Source organism: Pseudorca crassidens, chromosome 10 (assembly GCF_039906515.1).
Source record: "Pseudorca crassidens isolate mPseCra1 chromosome 10, mPseCra1.hap1, whole genome shotgun sequence".
In the NCBI taxonomy this organism is placed as follows: Eukaryota; Metazoa; Chordata; class Mammalia; order Artiodactyla; family Delphinidae; genus Pseudorca; species Pseudorca crassidens.
The window spans coordinates 107,202,188-107,218,997 of NC_090305.1; the positions used below are offsets into that span (position 1 = coordinate 107,202,188).

Below are 16,810 nucleotides of genomic sequence, written 5' to 3' on the forward strand. Positions count from 1 at the left end.
GTAAATAAAAAGGAACCAGAACTTGCTGGTTTTCAAATTTCCTAGCTTCTCTGGATGTCAAGTGATGCTAAAATTAACACACAACTCCCAGGCGAAGGGAAACATAGGCATGGCCATGGCAGGAAGAGAGTCTAAAGATGAAGCCCAGTGTATGCTGTAAGATCCTTTGTTAAGTTCTCAAAAAGGTCAAAGGTGGCACCTCAGAGTATTCGGTTCAACAGTAGGACTTCCGGGAAGCTTAAAAGTTGTCATTCAGGGCTTCCCTGGTGGCGCAGTGGTTAAGAATCTGCCTGCCAGTGCAGGGGACACGGGTTCAAGCCCTGGTCTGGGAAGATCCCACATGCCGTGGAGCAGCTAAGCCCGTGCGCCACAACTACTGCGCCTGCGCTCTAGAGCCCAGGAGCCACAACTACTGAGCCTGTGCACCACAACTACTGAAGCCCGAGTGCCTAGAACCCGTGCTCTGCAACAAGAGAAGCCACTGCAACAAGAAGCCCACGCACCTCAATGAAGAGTAGCCCCCGCTCGACACAACTGGAGAAAGTCCGCACGCAGCAACAAAGACCCAACACAGACAAAAAATAAATAAATAAATGAATTTAAAAAAAGAAAAAGTTGTCATTCAGCAGAAGCCTAAGGTAGAGAAGGGTGTATCTCAAAGAGGTTGAGTGGGTTTGCCAGCTGATCAAAGGACTGAACCTCAATAAGATTCATAGAAGACACACTTGGTTTTTAAAAGAATTATATTGGCAAAAGCTTGGACTGAAAGTATCAGAGACAGTGCAAAATGAAAAGAGACCTCTGGAACTCCCCTCCCCCACCCCCAAATTCTTCTGGCAGGAAGCAGCCTGAGAGACCACACAGGTGCAAACATAGGGTACGTTTTATGGAAATGAAAGGATGGCTTGCAGAGCAGAATGAAGAGTCCAGAGGTGGAACCAAGAGCACGAGGACATATTATCAGGCCAGAATCAGACCGGGCCCTAATGAAGGAGCTTCCAGTCTCTGCCCAGGGGATTTCAGGACTGTATGATGAGTGACACCTGTGCGCCTCCCAGCCCTGTCCCCTTCAAGTGCCTGTGGTGGTCACACTGTGCCTGTCCCACTGTTGTGTGCTGGGTGTGGGCAGGGCTTGGGAGCGCAGACAACTGGTCCTTGAATTCACAGGTGTTCAGATTGAGAGCCACTGTACCCCAGGAGCCTCCTCCACATCAGAACCTGGTTTAGACGCAGACTCTGGACTTTGGGCCCATCCTGCTGTGGCTGGGATTTGGGGAGTGCGTATGTTTTGCGTGTGGGAGAACTGTGGGTAATTTGTGGCTCTCGGAGGACTGTGGCAGTTTAGAGGTCTTTAACACACCCCTTCAGGAGAGGAGTGCAGTTCCTCGCACCCTCGAGTGTGGCCTGAACTCCGTGGCTCACTTCTCACACGTGCAACGTGGTGGAGGTGACAGTGTGTGACTCTCCAGATGGAGGAATGGGGCCTGAGGTCAGAGAGTGGCAGAAGGCAGCTCTCCTGCATCCTAGAACTACGTGGTGCTCTGAGCGCATCACACTGCACCCACCTCTGCCAGCTCAGCTGCTCTGTGGAATGCCCCTGCACTTGGTCCATCCGAGCCTTGCTTCGGCTCAGGGATGGGCTCCTGCAGCCCCAGCCCTCCTCCCTTGGGATCCCACGTTCATAGCAAAACTCGCACCCTGATATACTCTGCCATGTGCTTGTCTGTCTTTCCACAATGGCAAGACTCCTGAGGAGGGGGACGGGTCTCCGTCAGCCGCCTCTAAAGAGGCCCCAGCGGGCAAGTGTGGACGGACGATGCCCCCAACAGACAGAGTCTCTGCTGAGCATCCTGCAGGCCCCTCGTGGCCGGGGCACAGTGGGGGCTTGCTCGGCCTAGGCTGAGGGTGAGAGGCAGTCTAGGGGTCGCTTAGGGGGTGAGTGTGGCTCAAGCCAGGTGGACGCGTGACCAGATGGAATCTCTTGCTGTTGTGTAAGGATGAGTCAGCTGTCCCTCAGGAACTCAGGAGCTGGGTGCTGTGCGTATGCTGGAAGGGAAACATTAACTCGGGAGGTCTGTGGCCTTTGGGAAAGCAAAGGCAGTGGCCGCATGACCCAGGCTTTCTTTTCCAACTTGGGGCCAGTGTTGCCTTTGCCCAAGTCCTAAGGTCTCCTGTTCAGGTGCAAAGTGAGACCCACCCCCCCAACCCCTGCATCTACCCACCTTGTGAATTACTCATGGTGTCACCTGATGCTCAGCCCCCATGGGGACTGAGAATTCAGGATGGTTTCCCTCGATATTCCCCCTTGAAACGGGGAACACGGGATTTCACATATTGTCTTAGTTCAGGCTGGTAACACGATACCACAGGCTGGGTGGCTTATAACAACAGACATTCATCGCTTGGGGTTCTGGAGGATGGAGGTCTGAGGTCAGGGTGCCAGCATGGTCGAGTGAGGGCCCTTCTCTGGGTCACAGACTTCTCGCTGTGTCCTCACGTGGCAGGAGCAGCGAGGGAGCTCTGGCGTCCCTTTTCTAAGGGCACAAATCCCCTTCACGAGGGCTCCACCCTCATGACCCGATCACCTCCCAAAGCCCCCACCTCCTAATACCAGCATCTTTGGGGGTTAGGATTCAACATACAAATTCGGGGAAACGGACATTCAGACCACAGCACAGACAGAGGTGAAGTATGAGTGAACCTTCATACAGCTCCAGGCTTTGAACCGGGACCCACGCAAGGACGTGGAAATAAAAACAAGGGTTTCTGGAGAGCTGGGCTGACAGTCACAGAGTGCACAGCTGTGCTCCTGCAAAGGCCTCGCACAGGGGCCTGTTGACCCCTATGTAAAAATCAAACCTTGGTGGGGGGTGGTTGGGTTTGTATCCCCAGCGCCTGCGACAGTGCCTGGGCTGCAGGTGGCCCCCCCAGGAGCTCAGTGCAGGGGAGCAAGTGAGAATGGCAGAGGGTCGGGCGCAGTGTCCCTCCTGGAGGCGCTTGTAGCCCAGCGGGGGAGCAGAAACCAAAGACGGGGAAGTGCCGTGATCAGTGAGAGGGGAGACATAAGGAGTGGGGCCTGGGCTGCATCAGGCCCCCCTGGGAGGATAAGGCCTGGCAGGACCGGGATGAGCTTAATCAGGAACCACCTGATTAAATCAGTTTAATCAGGAACCCCAGGTCAGGAGCTAGGAAACACGTGCAAAGACAGAATTTATCACAAGTTCATAATGAAACTTTCAGCTCAAATTCAGCTGCAACATCTCACTGAACCCTCTGGTCTGCCCTCTGTGCTGCTCTCCTCCTGGGACGCTGATGGTCACAGTGGCTCCTGCATCCCCCAGCCCCGCACACTGGCTGGGAGGAGCCGTGGTTCCTCTCGCATCTGTGCACTCTGCCCAGTGGCACCGTCCCGCACACACGTGCACGGCAGCGGGCGTGGGCTCACGTGTGGCCGCTGGGACGGCTTTCTGGTGCACGTCGCAGTTTCACACCCCCCTGCCCCCCAACCGACAAAACTGTAGCAAACATCCTTATGTGCGGGAACTTTTCTGAAGGCTAGTTTTCCAAATGTTGAATTGCTGAGTTACATGGTGTGGACACTTTTGATATTAGCAGATATTACCCAAATTTGCTTTTTGAAGATGTTACAATACGTCACGCTTCCCCCTCACACTGCAGGGTAAGAGAGCCCTGGAAGTTGTCTGGCTTTTTCATTTCTGCCAACTAGAACCTCAGAACCAGAATCTTACTGTCGTCTTAAAATCGCAACTTTGTGACACCAGAGAAACTATCACCTTTACTATGCTTATTAACGCTGTGGATTCTGCTTCTATAATTTGCCTGCATTTTCCCTTTTTTCTCTTTGTCAATTTACAGAAGCCCTCTGTATACTGGAAGTAAGAAAAGCTTTTATGTTCTGAAACAAGTTCGTATGAAAAGTGAATAATTTGAGACAGTCTTGAATAATGGTGCTTCATAACCTTCAGGAATCGAAGGACCAGGACGCCCAGATGGAAAGGACTCGCCTGGCACCACTTCCATGAACGGAAAAGCAGGTGTCCACACAATTTCAGAGCAGGGAAAAGGGAGGGCACTGAGAACCAAATAAAGAAGGAGGCTTTCTCAGAAGAACCACTGCTCTCAAAATTATGAGGGAAAATTACTTTCAAATATTTTATTCCCAACTCCAAGTGAGACACAGAGGGAGTGTAAGAACACTTTGAAGACAAGCTAGTACTGAAAGTTACACCCAGACACACACACGCAGCATTCTTTCTGAGAGGACACTGGAGCACGTGATCCAGAAAAAGAACAAAATAAACCCAGAGACAGCAGGATTTGGATCAAGGAAACAGGGTTCAGCATAGGAAGTAAAAAAGGACAATCTCAGGATGGCCGGCCAGGCCGGACAAGCGTCCGCAGAGAGGGGCTGGGACGGAAGCCCACAGATTGTACATTAGGAGAAGCACGAAAGAAAGAACATCGCTGTGCGTGTGACAGGCCTGATGGGGCATTTCAGAAAAATAAAGACCCATACATTGAAATTGAGCACATTTTAAAAACTAACTCTACGAATAACGAAGAACTGGACCAGGAAGGAAAATCACAATGTCCTACTGTGTCTCTACAGTGCCTAGTGATGCACGGTCATGATAGGTTCTTCAGTTTATAACCGATTATTAGTTTTACCCACATTTTGCTCTTCCTGCATTGGAAGGTCGGGGGTGAGGGCGAGGGGGAGTCACTGGCGAGGACCAGACCCTCGCCTGCTGTGACGGACCTTCTCCCCGAGCCGCAGTCCTGGACGCCTGCTGTTTGGAAACACTGACCAAGTCAGAGTCCACCGCACGGTCCTGGAAGGCCCACTGCCCGGCAGGCACTGTTCTAGGCACAGGGACGGGGAGCAAAGCCAGCGGCTGAAGGAGTGCATGTGCTGTGGATGCGGCGCCCGCGTGAGGCAGAGGGGCAGGAGTGGACGGCGTCTGGAGGCCTTCTTGTCCTGTGCTCTTAGCGCTGTTCAAGTGTGTAACCGCGTGCACGTGCTGTTTTCATAAAAACAAACGTTAACAACTGGGTCGTTCCAACTCTTCTCCCTCACTCTCTCTCCTACGGGGACTAGAAAAGCACAATGCAGGGGACATGGTCTGATGGGTTGCGTCCCACACCCTCGGGAGGGCCAACCCCCCATCCCCTCCCAGACCCAGCCCCTGTCCACGGGGGACCAGAGCCACCTGCTGGGTGTCAGGCAGACCCCAGAGCACGCTGGCAAGCACCAGGCTGGGGAGAAAACCCCTGGGCTTGGCGCCGTTGCAGCGTCTTCAGTTACTTGTCACCGAGTGCAGGTGAAGAGGCGGGGAGGCCGGGACAGGGCCCAAGCAGGAGCTGAGGTGAGGCCACCAGACGGAGGCCACCGCTGTCCGCTGCGTGCCAGCTCTCGGGGCTGGGGTGCTGAGAGGGGCGGTGGGCAGGGGGCAGCCAGGCACTGGGCCCTGCTGTTTATGGACGACCCGACGAACCTCCGCAAGGGTCAGGATCACGCACCTCAGAGGCCGGCAGACTTAGGGGCCTCCTTACACCACGCGGGCCTTGAGCCCCCCTCTCCCGGAGTCCAGAGGAGTCCCCACTGCTCCGTCCCCCCCCGCCCCTTCCAGCAGGACACGTGCACACAGCGCTTCCTACGCCAAAACTCCTTTGTGGTAACACACGCTCCTGAAACGGACTTTTTGTTTCTGCAAAGCAGAACGGGCACATACATGGCAAGGGGATGTGTTTCTTTATCTTGATAGACATTCACACCTCACCCCTCCCGTGAAAGCGCTGAGAGGCCCGGACCTCCCTCGGATCCACCTGGACTGGCCACGGCCAGCCCGGCTGGCTTGGGGGGCCGGCCCAGCCGGAGTCTGTGACCCCCACGCCACCCAAGGGGGGGTTGGAGGGTGGGCGGGACTCCGCAGGCTCACTGGGCCCTACACAGACGATGGCTGGAATGTGGCGACCAGAACATCCCAATTCAATATGCGATCAGGGCAGAGTCAAGTGCTGCTTGATAATTAAGCTCAGGATAAGCAGAGCGCAATTAACAACAGTTAACGCATCCAAACAAGCTCGTGCGCTTGTCAAATGTGAAAAGGCAAATTCCGTTCAAGGAGCAGTAGAAGCAGAACGCGATCGCCAGGTCGGAGCCCAGGACACTGAAGGGAGGGTCTAAAGTGAGGACGGTGGATTGGAAGGGTGTCTTTTAACCAGGTTTCTGTAACTTCTTTTAAAAGTTAAAGTGAAAGAAAGAAATAATAAAGTCCACACAACCATCCCAGCTCCCTGCAGATGCAACTCCACACTTGTCCCAAGGGCCCGTGAAAGCCAGGCCTTCCCTGGAGGTCTGGGCGCCTAAGACCTGCACCAAACGCGGCCTGCAGGTCACCACGGAAGCGCACCTGTCAAGGTGCAGCTGGAGGATGCTGGTTTGGTGGCTGTGGGAATGCCCGCCCATCTGGACTCGTCTCTGCCGGGTGTTGGCAGCCACAGCTCAGGGACCTCCACCCCACGAGGCAGGCCTGGACCTGAGGGAGATGGGGTGGATGGCTAAGAGCTTCCCCTTCCCGGTGAGATGCCTTTCCAAAGGCTCCTCGGAAGGCTCGTGGCTTGAACAAGCAGAGGCCACCCTGCCAGGAGGCTGTATGGCTCTCCCCTCCCCGTCCCCTCCTCTGGTGCCGCCTTCCCAAGCCAAGGACCCACACGTGCGCGCTTGTCCAGCACACTCGCTCTGGTCAGCACGCCGACCTCAGCCCCTGGAACGTCGCGCACACAATGAGCTCTCCTGGCGCCCCGCCCGCTCCTACTCATCCTGCAGGTCGCATTTGTGTCCGCTCCCTGGGCAGTACTGCTCTGTAGGCACCGTCCACTCAGCAGGGCTGTCTGCACCAGTGCCCGGGCTGGGCAGAGAAGCTCGCCATACTCAGGTGCAGAGGGCTCCCCACCAGACACACACATACACTGCTCCATGCATGGGGTCCTGGGAAGCTGAAAGGGCCCAACAGTTATGCGGGGTCAGTTGGGGGCTTACTTGGCTGGAATGTCTACGGACAGTATGCTGGTCGTGGCCAGCGGATGGCCCCCAGATGACCCAGAAGGCCAACGACAATCTCTCCATGGCCTCTTCCTCAGGGGTGCCCGGGGCTGATGACTCGGGTGCTGTCTGGGGGAGCTCGCTGTCACCTCTGAGACCCTCTCTGTGGGGCCCTACTGCAAACAGGAGCGTGGCACCCTATCCGTGGGCTGGCGCATCCCCCAGCGAGCCGCCCGCCGAGGCAGGTCTGGCTGGCCCCACAGGCGGCTCTCCGTTTTGAGGGCTGCTCTGGTGAACTTGATCCCAGCGACCGGTTCCCCGAGCAGGGAGTTTGGACAGGGAAGGGCTGCCCCAGCTCTCCTGTGTTCTGAGGTTCCCCACAGGAGGGACACCGGGCTTGTGAAATTTCTCTGTTGATCAGATTGAGTAAGCCCCACTGAGGTCACTGCTGGGACAGGAGTTGGTAACTGGGGAGGGAGCCGTCCCCACCAGGGCATGGGAGAACCTTTCCCGTAAGGGTTTTCTGAGCTGCCTGGAAATTAGTGGTGTCTCTAGTGGCAGATGGGCCACTGAGTTTAACCAATGTTTGAACAAACACCCACTGTGTGTTGGCACTGATGAAAAGGACAAGGTTGCTGTGCTTCTGAGGTTCAAAGTCAAAGACCATTCTTTCTCCTGCTGAAGGTGCGCTGAGCACCTGCTGTGCTGCAGACGCTGTTCTGGACGCCGGGGCTACAGAAGGAACACATCTCAAAACACACCTCGCCCTCCTGGCACTTACATCCGATGGCTGGCGGTGGGCAATAAACAGAACAAACACGGCAGTTATGGAGTGTGTGAGATGCAGAAAAATAAAGTGGGGAAGAGGAAGAGGAGGGCTGGGTACGCTGCCTTTTAAACAGGGTGTGAGAGACGCCTCATGAGACAGTGATGGCTGAGCACAGGCCTAGAGAAGGCGAGGGAGCCATGTGGGCCCTGGGGAAGGGAACACCTTGGGGGAGATACGTCTGGGGAAGGGCACACCTGGGGGGAGATACATCTGGGGGAAGATACACCTGGGGAGAGACACCTGGGGAAGGGCACACCTGGGGGAAGATACACCTGCGGAAGGGCACACCTGGGGGGAAGATACATCTGGGGGAAGATACACCTGGGGAAGGGCACACCTGGGGGAAGATACACCTGGGGAAGGGCACACCTGGGGGAAGATACACCTGCGGAAGGGCACACCTGGGGGAAGATACACCTGCGGAAGGGCACACCTGGGGGGAAGATACATCTGGGGGAAGATACACCTGGGGAAGGGCACACCTGGGGGAAGATACACCTGGGGAAGGGCACACCTGGGGGAAGATACACCTGCGGAAGGGCACACCTGGGGGAAGATACACCGGCAGAAGGGCACACCTGGAAGAAAGGGACACCTGGGGGAAGGGCACGCTGAGCACAGGCTCTGGGGCAGGGCTCTGCCTGGCAAACTCCTGGATGAAGGGGAATCAGGATGCATCCAGCACCTAGGTCGTGGGGGGCCATGGACCACACATCCACCTTTCCTCGCTCCTCATTCACTCAGGGCTGTGAGCACCCGCTGTGGGCAGTGAGAGTTCCATGGGGAGGGGGAAGCTGACGGCTAGGCGTGAGAGCAGAGCCAGCTCCCCCAGGCCCTTGCAGTCGCTGGCCCCCACTGATGCTCTCCTCAGCCAGCTGCCTGGCCTCATCGAGGACCCTACTGTCCCCTTTCCCATCCCCTGATATACTTCCTTCCAGTACCAGGCAATGCCTGAAATTGTCCAGTTTATTAACGAAATTCTACTCACTTATTTGCCCCTTTCAAGCCCCATGAGAGCAGGGACGGTGCCCTAGAGCAGCCCCAGCCTAGGGATGCTCAGTAAATGCCTGTGGGAAGGGTCCAGGACCCCGCGCCTGGGAGGGTCCTGCACCTGTGAGGCTGGTCCCGGGCCCTGCCCCCTCCTCTCCCTCCCTTCGTTCCAGAGGAGAGATGCCCTTCACCTCCCGGGCCGCCCAGGCCCCACGGCTCTGGACCCCATCCTCTGAGACACCCCAGGACCTCTTCCCTCACTGTTCATTCTCTCCTCACCGCCCTCTGCTGATCACTGCCCAGCACTGTGGTGTGTGCTCAGGTGTGCTCCGTGCTGCAAACCCTCTTCACCTGTCTCCCTGCCGACCTCCCCCTCCCCTGGTCACGCAGACCTCTAAAGCCCAGGCTCTGCTCACCTGGGGGTTGGGACAAGATTCCGAGTTAGCAGCCATCAGAAGTGTCACGCAGGCATGTGTGTGCTGTGCAGGTGGGGTTCTCCCCGGGAGAGGATCTGTAGCGTTGGTCAGAGTCTCACTCCCAAAGGGTAGGAGCCCTGGGACGCCCACTGCGTTCCTCCTGCACGCAAAGCTTTATTAGAAACTGTATTTCTAGAGGCGGGGCACTTGCCTTCTTCTCGGGGGCCATCCGCCCAGGCCTGGGCTGGGCGCCCACGGAGGGAGAGGGCTCAGTGGCGTCGGCTGTGCTTGTGGAACCAATGCCCAGGCCTGGGGGCTCCGTCTTGAAGGTGATTTTATGCTTTTTCACGTTGGCACATACTTAAAAGAATTTCCCAGTTATGGTCCAATCAGACCAGCTACCCTACTTTATACCATGTTTTCCGACCTCAGCACGTACACAGTAACATTTTAACAGTTCAGAAGAACATTTTCAGTCATCTGGAAGATGCAGGAAGCCTGTGTGCAACTTGGCTGGAAATTTCCCAGCATGCAACCCTGCTAACGCACTCACTGCAAAACCTCTCCCACCTCCCTGGGGCCATGTACCAGGAACCAGATGGATTCAAGGTGCGAGCGCTGTTTCCAGATATTTTATTTTGTTATTGGGGCTGTAAATGTGATCCTCACTCGCTGTATTTTGTAAGGGGTTATGGCTAGTGTGCACTAATGCGCCTTATCCCTGTGTTTATCTTGTATCCAGCACTTTCCTCCGCTCTCTACTCCTGTCCTGAGCACTTGCAGCCCCTTTGAGGGAGGATGATACTTCTCTGCCCCGTGGACACCAATTCTTGGCCGATGACTTGCGGGTTCGGGGCTGGATCCTGAGAGGGGAAGTGGTGTGTGTCCCTCTAAGCAGAAGCTCTGGGCATCGACTCCAGCTTTAAGACCCCCCCCCCCACACACACACAGTGGCCTGCAGCACAGTGTGCTACCATGCAATGACGCTGGGGTCAGGGACGTTGACGGGCTCAGGAGTTCTTCCTCGGGGTTTCTCAGGTCTTTGCTGGGGCTGCAAGTCCTCTGAAGGCTCAGCTGGGCTGGAAGCCCAGGATGGCTCAGTCACATCGCTGGCAGGCAATGCTGACCGTCACCTGGGGCCCGTGACCGGAGCACTCATACTCGGCATCTCTGTGGGGCTAGGGCTGCTCTCAGTGACAGTTCAGTTCCACGAGGGAGCGTTCAAGAACAAGTGTTCCCAGAGTGAGCACAGCGAGAGTCCAGGTGGAGTGAGGAGGCCCATCACTGGCCTGCAGGTCCCAGAATGTTGCTTCCACCACTGTCTACCCGTCAGGCCAGTCATGAGACAGTCCAGATTCCGGGGTGAGGGCAGAGTCTGGCTCTCGGTGTGAGGAGCCTGGCTGCAGGCGGGGGGAAGGACGGTGTCCGACTCCACCTTGAGCTGTAGGGATCAGCACACGGTCCCACCACTGTCCCCTCCACCGCGAGGCCGGCGCATCCTGGACGGAGCTGCTGGAACTCCACTGTCCACCAGGCATGCACTTTAAGCCAGTAAACACGCGCCGACCCCCACTACGTGCCTGAGCCTCTGGCCTCACGACCCAAGGCCCCTTCAGCTCCACCCAAGCCCAGGTGTGGAAGGGGTGAGGCGGCTTGGCTCTGTTTGCGAGGCGGAGTGATGATAATTACTGTCTAACACTTAGGTAGCACCTACTGTAGACCAAACACCGTTTTCAGCACGTCAACCAGCATCGTGTTTCCAGGCAGAACTTGAGGGGCAGACGCCTTAAGATCAGGAAGCGAACAGGGGCATCGGCTGTTGTTTTTACTGTAAATTGCTGGGGTAGTGTAATAAAAGAAAAACGAAGTAGAATACATAATAAATAGAAGAGATAAAGTACTACCACTTTATGTTATGATTTTGATCCACAAAATCCCAAGAGAGTAAACAGAAAAACTACTAAAATTAGTAAGTACCATCCTGTGAGCTCTGTGACCGGGCGTCGGCCACTTCCACTCACTTCTCCCATCCGAGTCTCTGTGGAGCCTCCTGAAAATGCGGGATCCCCTGCCTGCCAGCTCGAAGGTGTACGAGAGAGAGAGTGGGTGTGAAGAAATGCTGAGATCACACTTGGGGAACATAAAGGTTCGTGCCCACGTGGGATGTTAATGTGCCTCCGAGGCTGTGATCGCCATGGAGCAGGTGCGCTGTGATCCTGAATGGTCCTCGGAGAGCCCCAGGCCCGGGGGACGCGGGAGGGGAGAGGCTCTCAGGAGAGAAGACACTCAGTGGCGGGGCTGATGGACGCTTGCCCTCTTCCCTCCTGCACCCCCTAGACCCAGTCCCACTTCCAAGTGCTCGCTGGTTTTGCTTGGGGGCCTGCAGGTCCGTAGTGCACGCAGTTGTGGTGAGAAGTCAATCAAGACACCTCCTGGGCAACAGGCTGTGACACAAGCCGAGACGCTGGGTCCCTGGGGACCTGAGTCCTGAGCAGAGTACTGCAAACGTGGACGACAGGAGACCCACCATCACCCCCGGGAGGAGTGTTCTCCAGCTTTTCAGTGGGAGCTGCCCTTGGCTCTGGTTCTTAGGAATTTGTTTCTCACCTCCTCTTCGATTCTGTGAGCTGCCCCATTGCTATGTGATTCTTGCTCCAGTTGACCAGACACAGGTCCTGCTGCCTGCGATCCAGGCACTGCCAAAGGCAGCAGAGACCTGAGGCTCCTGGGAAGATGGGGAGTGGCACATGCCAGGCCCTGCGGCCCGCAGACCACAAACAACCACATGGACCAAAAAACCCATTTTGCAGGTGAGAAAACTGAGGCTCAGAGAAGAATTTGATTGACCAACATCACAGCGAGTGAATGACAGAGGGAAAGCTGCAATCCATCCAGCCCAGGATCGGTTCGCAGTGCGCAGACGGGTTCTTCCAGATCCTGCACTGTCTCCTGCAAAACCTCCAGCCCAGCAGGGTCCTGGCTGCCTGCAGAGGGCGAGTGCTTTTTCACCACCTGGAATTTCTCTGCTGGTCCAGGCGCCCCCGCCCCCCGCCCTGCCCCCAGGCCCGTGCAGGGCCTGAGCTGGACAGAGGTCTGGGGAGGCCCGTGGGCCTGCACAAAACCTCGGCCACATCTTTCTCCGGAAACAATGCCATCAGTCGGCATTTTGACAAAGGAGCCATTTGAACACTTTGGCTGTGGTTTCTTTTCCAGACATCTCCTTTCTGATCACGATCGCTCCCAAACTGCCTGTCAAAATTCCCACCACGTTTTCCTACCTGGAAGCCCCATTTTTAAGCCCCGAAGACTCAAGCACACAGTGTGGCTCTTTGTTCATAATTAAAGTCAGTTAGGCTGAGACACTTCCAAGATGGGCCAAGGTTCTTGTTGGAAATGACTCGCTCCATACAGACTGGGGGACCGTCCTGCCCAGGAGGGTGCCAGCTGGGAGGGGCCCACAGAGCCCGCCATGGGGGAGCCCTGCACGGGGCCCAGGTCCTCCCCTCCTGGCCTCAGAGGGGGTCGTTCCAGACGCGGCCCGGTGGCGAGACCCCACTGCGCCCCCTTGCTCACCGTCACGTGCTTTGCCTGCAGAGCGCTGTGTCTCCAGCCTGAGTCCCTTGGTTTTTATGGCATATTTGGATACTATAGGCACAGTTATTAAAATTTTCTTTAAATCAAGTTATATCTTTGTTCAACATCCTTTGAAAAATACGTGTATGTCATCACTGAAAATGCAAAAGCAGCCTCTTACGGGGACTACGGGTCCCGATCTCACACGTGGACGAGGGGTCCTGGCCCAACACGGGCCCAGGACGCAGTTCTCAGTCCTGGGTTTAAGGCAAGGCACGGTGAAGAGATGGGCGCCCCCCTTCCTTGGTCATCACCAACCTGAGGTAAGTGTCCCCTAATTCCTGGCACACCTTGTGGGCACGAGTTCCCCTGCCTCAGCCTGAGCTCCACAGAAGGGGCTCTGGGCGAGCTCTGGGCTTCTCTGATGCTCTGCCTGAGCCGTGCCCATCCCTCCTGACCCAGGCGCCTGTCCCGGGACCAAGATGGAAAGCCCACCGCCATGTCCCAGGCTGGCCTGGGAGCCGCCCGTCCCTCCCGACTGCATCCTCACTCAGGCTCCCTGCTGCACAGCCCCACCTCTCCTTGGGGCCCAGAGCCCACAGGTGGGCCGACGCCTCGGACGGGCTGACACCTCTCTCCACGCCGGCCTAGGGCACACATCAGATCCCCCTCCGTGGGGTCTCAGGGCCAACCTCCTGGCTGGGAGCTCACCATGTCCTGTGGACCTCACTGCCCAAGGGTCCCTGAACGCTCGCAGCCCAGGGGGTCACCAGGACTGGAGGGGTCACTCTGAGCCTTCTGTGCTTGGTCCAGGAGACCCAAAGACCCTCTAAGGGGCTTCCCGGGATATGGGTCAGGCCACGTCGAATCTTCTCTGAGCTGGGTCTCCTGCAGGGGAGGCTGACAGGGTGGGGGGCCGATAAGTCAGGCCCACGTGACGTGCAGCCCTGGCCACCGAGGGCCTCGAGGTCAGTGAGGGGGACAAACAGGGGAGCTCCCACAGATACATCTGCAGGAGTGCAAAATGGCACACGCACACCAGGCCTGGCTAAGTACACACCACAGCTCTGTGCGCCGTCAGAAAGAGCAGGAAACCCTCTGCACGTGTGGGGAGAGAGAAAGAAAGCGGGCCAGGCACAGAACGTGGAGAACAGTGCGGCGCGCGGAATGTGTATTTCACCTTGGGGTGAACCTGTCACATGCGTGCAGAGCTGATAAACGTGCCAGCAGGAGGCGCAGAAGAGCAGGTAGACAGGGAGGGACAGTGAGGTTTTGAAGTGAACATTTTTATCGTTTTGTTAAAAATCATTTTGATTTTGAACCGGGTAAACGTATGACCTGCTGCAAAAAATGAACTAAAGAGAGAGAGAGAGCATGGAATCAGCCCCCGCCACAGACCCAGCGGCACCGCCATGCCCTCCCCCCAGCTCCCCACCACCCTGGACCTCTGAGCCTGCAGGACACCCCCAGTCCCTGGAAAACCCAGCCTGGAACCACACTAGGGTCTGAGATCAGGAGCCTTAGTGCAGGACTCCGCGGAGCTGCCTCCGCTCATCTGCATGGCAAGAGCGTCCTGCCGTCCTGGCCACAGTCCTCTGTGGCTGCCCTCCCAGAGGAGGTGAGGACAGCCAGCTCTGTCCTGCTGCAAATGGGAACGCGGGCCCGGAAACCTGGGGTTGGCCCCAGGGAGGGGACCAGCCGGTGCCCCGCTGCCTCGGCCTGCCCACCAGAGCCCAGGGAGCCACGGAGGGCCAGGGCCACCCGCTCTCCCCAGCCCAGCAGACCCGAGGGCCTGGGGTCCTGCCTGCTCCTCCTGGCTGCACTTCCGAGCCCATGGCCTCCTCTCTGCCCCTCACTCTCCGCCATCCCATGTGCCTGCAGACCATGCGGCTGAGGTTCCAGAGACGCCTCCAGGATGGCAGCCAGAGTCATTGTGCCCAGAATTCCAAAGGGCTGTCTCCCAGGATGTGGGGCTTCCTGCCCAGGAGGTGCAGGGTCTAAAGCCACAGGGAAAATGCCTTTGTGGTTCCTGGAAAGACTCCATCCCTCTCGGCCCCCACCGACACTTGCGCCAGTGGCGGCTAGGGCGCTTATCTTTGTGGGTACCACCTCCCACCCTGATGGGTTCCCCAGGCCAGAGTCTTTTCCTTTCTCACTTCTGGACACTCAATATGCATGCAGGGAACAGGCATCCCCCAGTGTGCAGCTGGTTGAGTTTTACACGAACACACTCATGTCACCATCACCCAGATCCAGAAAGCAAACATTACAAGCCGCCAGGAGCCGTCTTGCTCCCCCGATCTCCTGCCACCAGGGGAAAACCCTTTCCTGATTTCTGCAACCATACGTCCGTTCTGCCTGCTTTGGGGCCTTTATGTGCGCGAATCTCGTGGCAGATATTCCCCCGCCCGTCGGGTTCCTCCTCACCACCGCCTGGCTCCCCGCCACGTGATGAACCGCAATCTACGCCCCCGCCTGCAGGGGGCCCTGTCAGGACTGTGAGGAACGGCCCTGGACCAGCTCTCCAGTGCATGCTTCCTGCTGAACGTGCACACACGTTTTGAGTGACACCCAGCAGTGGAGCTGCTGCTGTCCAGCGCCTTGGGGCAGAGCCTTGCCGTGAGTTTGCAGCTGGAGGAAGCCGGTGCACCGTCCAGTTACCGCCCCAGTCACGTAGTCACGTACCCGGGGGAGGGCCCCAGGGAGCAGCGGCACGAGGGAGGCCAGACGCGTGACACACTACTGCCTCCTGGCTTGTTGACCGCAGGTGTGGCCGCGAGGTCCTTGGGTCTGGAAGGAGGACAAGGCCCAGGTGGATCCTCCCAGCTCCTCCCTGCAGGGTTGAGCGTGAGGCACGGGTCAGCCCTCGACACCCTCGGGAGGTACGGCCCGTGACCTGCCATCTCCCATCCACATCCTGCTTCCTGCCACACAGGGCCCTCGGGCGAGGGGGCCTCGCCCTCTTCTCTCCACCAAGAGGACACACACCCTGCCGGGTGATGCCACTTGGTCAGCTTTGAGTCAGGGAGGGGGGTGGCCCCCTGGAGGCTGTGGTTATTTATGTTTGCCTGGTTAGAACAGGATCAAAACCGCCCAACACGAAACAGAAAAGAAAATGCTGAAAGTTAAACCTCATTAAATGAATTTCTACTCACCAGAAGACACTGTTAAGAACGAAACAAACAACTAACAAAAGTCACCTTTTCTCCATCATGGCCAGAAAATGGGAAGAAGAACAAATCAATAAGAAAACGACATAACTCAGTAAAGACTGGCTGGTGAAAGGCTGGAGTAGATATTTCACCAAGGGGGATGTCCAGATGGTCAGTCTACACCTGAGAAGGTACTTAACATCGTCACTCACCAGGAGATGCGAATAAATGTCACCGCAAGATACCAGGCCCCACCCCCCAGAGTGGCTACATTCACCACATCAGGTGTGGCCGAGAGTGTGGATCCGTGCACTGCTGATGGAGCACGGCTGGTGCAGCCACGTGGCAAACTATGGGGAAGCATCTGATGAAGCAAACTGACCATGTGAACCGGCACCTCCACTCCTGGTATAGAATCTACAGAAATGAAGGTTCACATCCCTCAAAAGCTACAGTCAGGAATACGCTCGACAACTCTGTTTTTTTAGCCCCAAATGTAAAACAACACAAATGTCTCTAAACAGTAGAAAGACCAATTAAGTGGTGGTGTTTAGGAACGTAACAAAACACCACAGAGTAACAAAAACAACACGAATGCTTGCAGCAACGTGGGTGGATCTCACAGGCATAATCTTGAATTTTCATTCATACAAAACAGCACACAACTGTGGATTTCATTTTTAAAATACAAAACCAAGCAAAACTGATCTACAGCGTGAGAGGTCAGAGCGGAGGTTTGGGGCCAGTTCCCTTGGAGCAGGGACCAGGATGCCTCCTGGGGACC

At 56.6% G+C, this 16,810-nt stretch overlaps 1 protein-coding gene across 1 annotated transcript in view; it reads right to left on the bottom strand.

Annotated features, from left to right (window-relative positions):
* The window catches only part of ALDH1L1 (aldehyde dehydrogenase 1 family member L1), a 79,251-nt gene that overhangs the window by 47,336 nt on the left and 15,105 nt on the right, over positions 1-16,810 (bottom strand). The window lies entirely within an intron of this gene.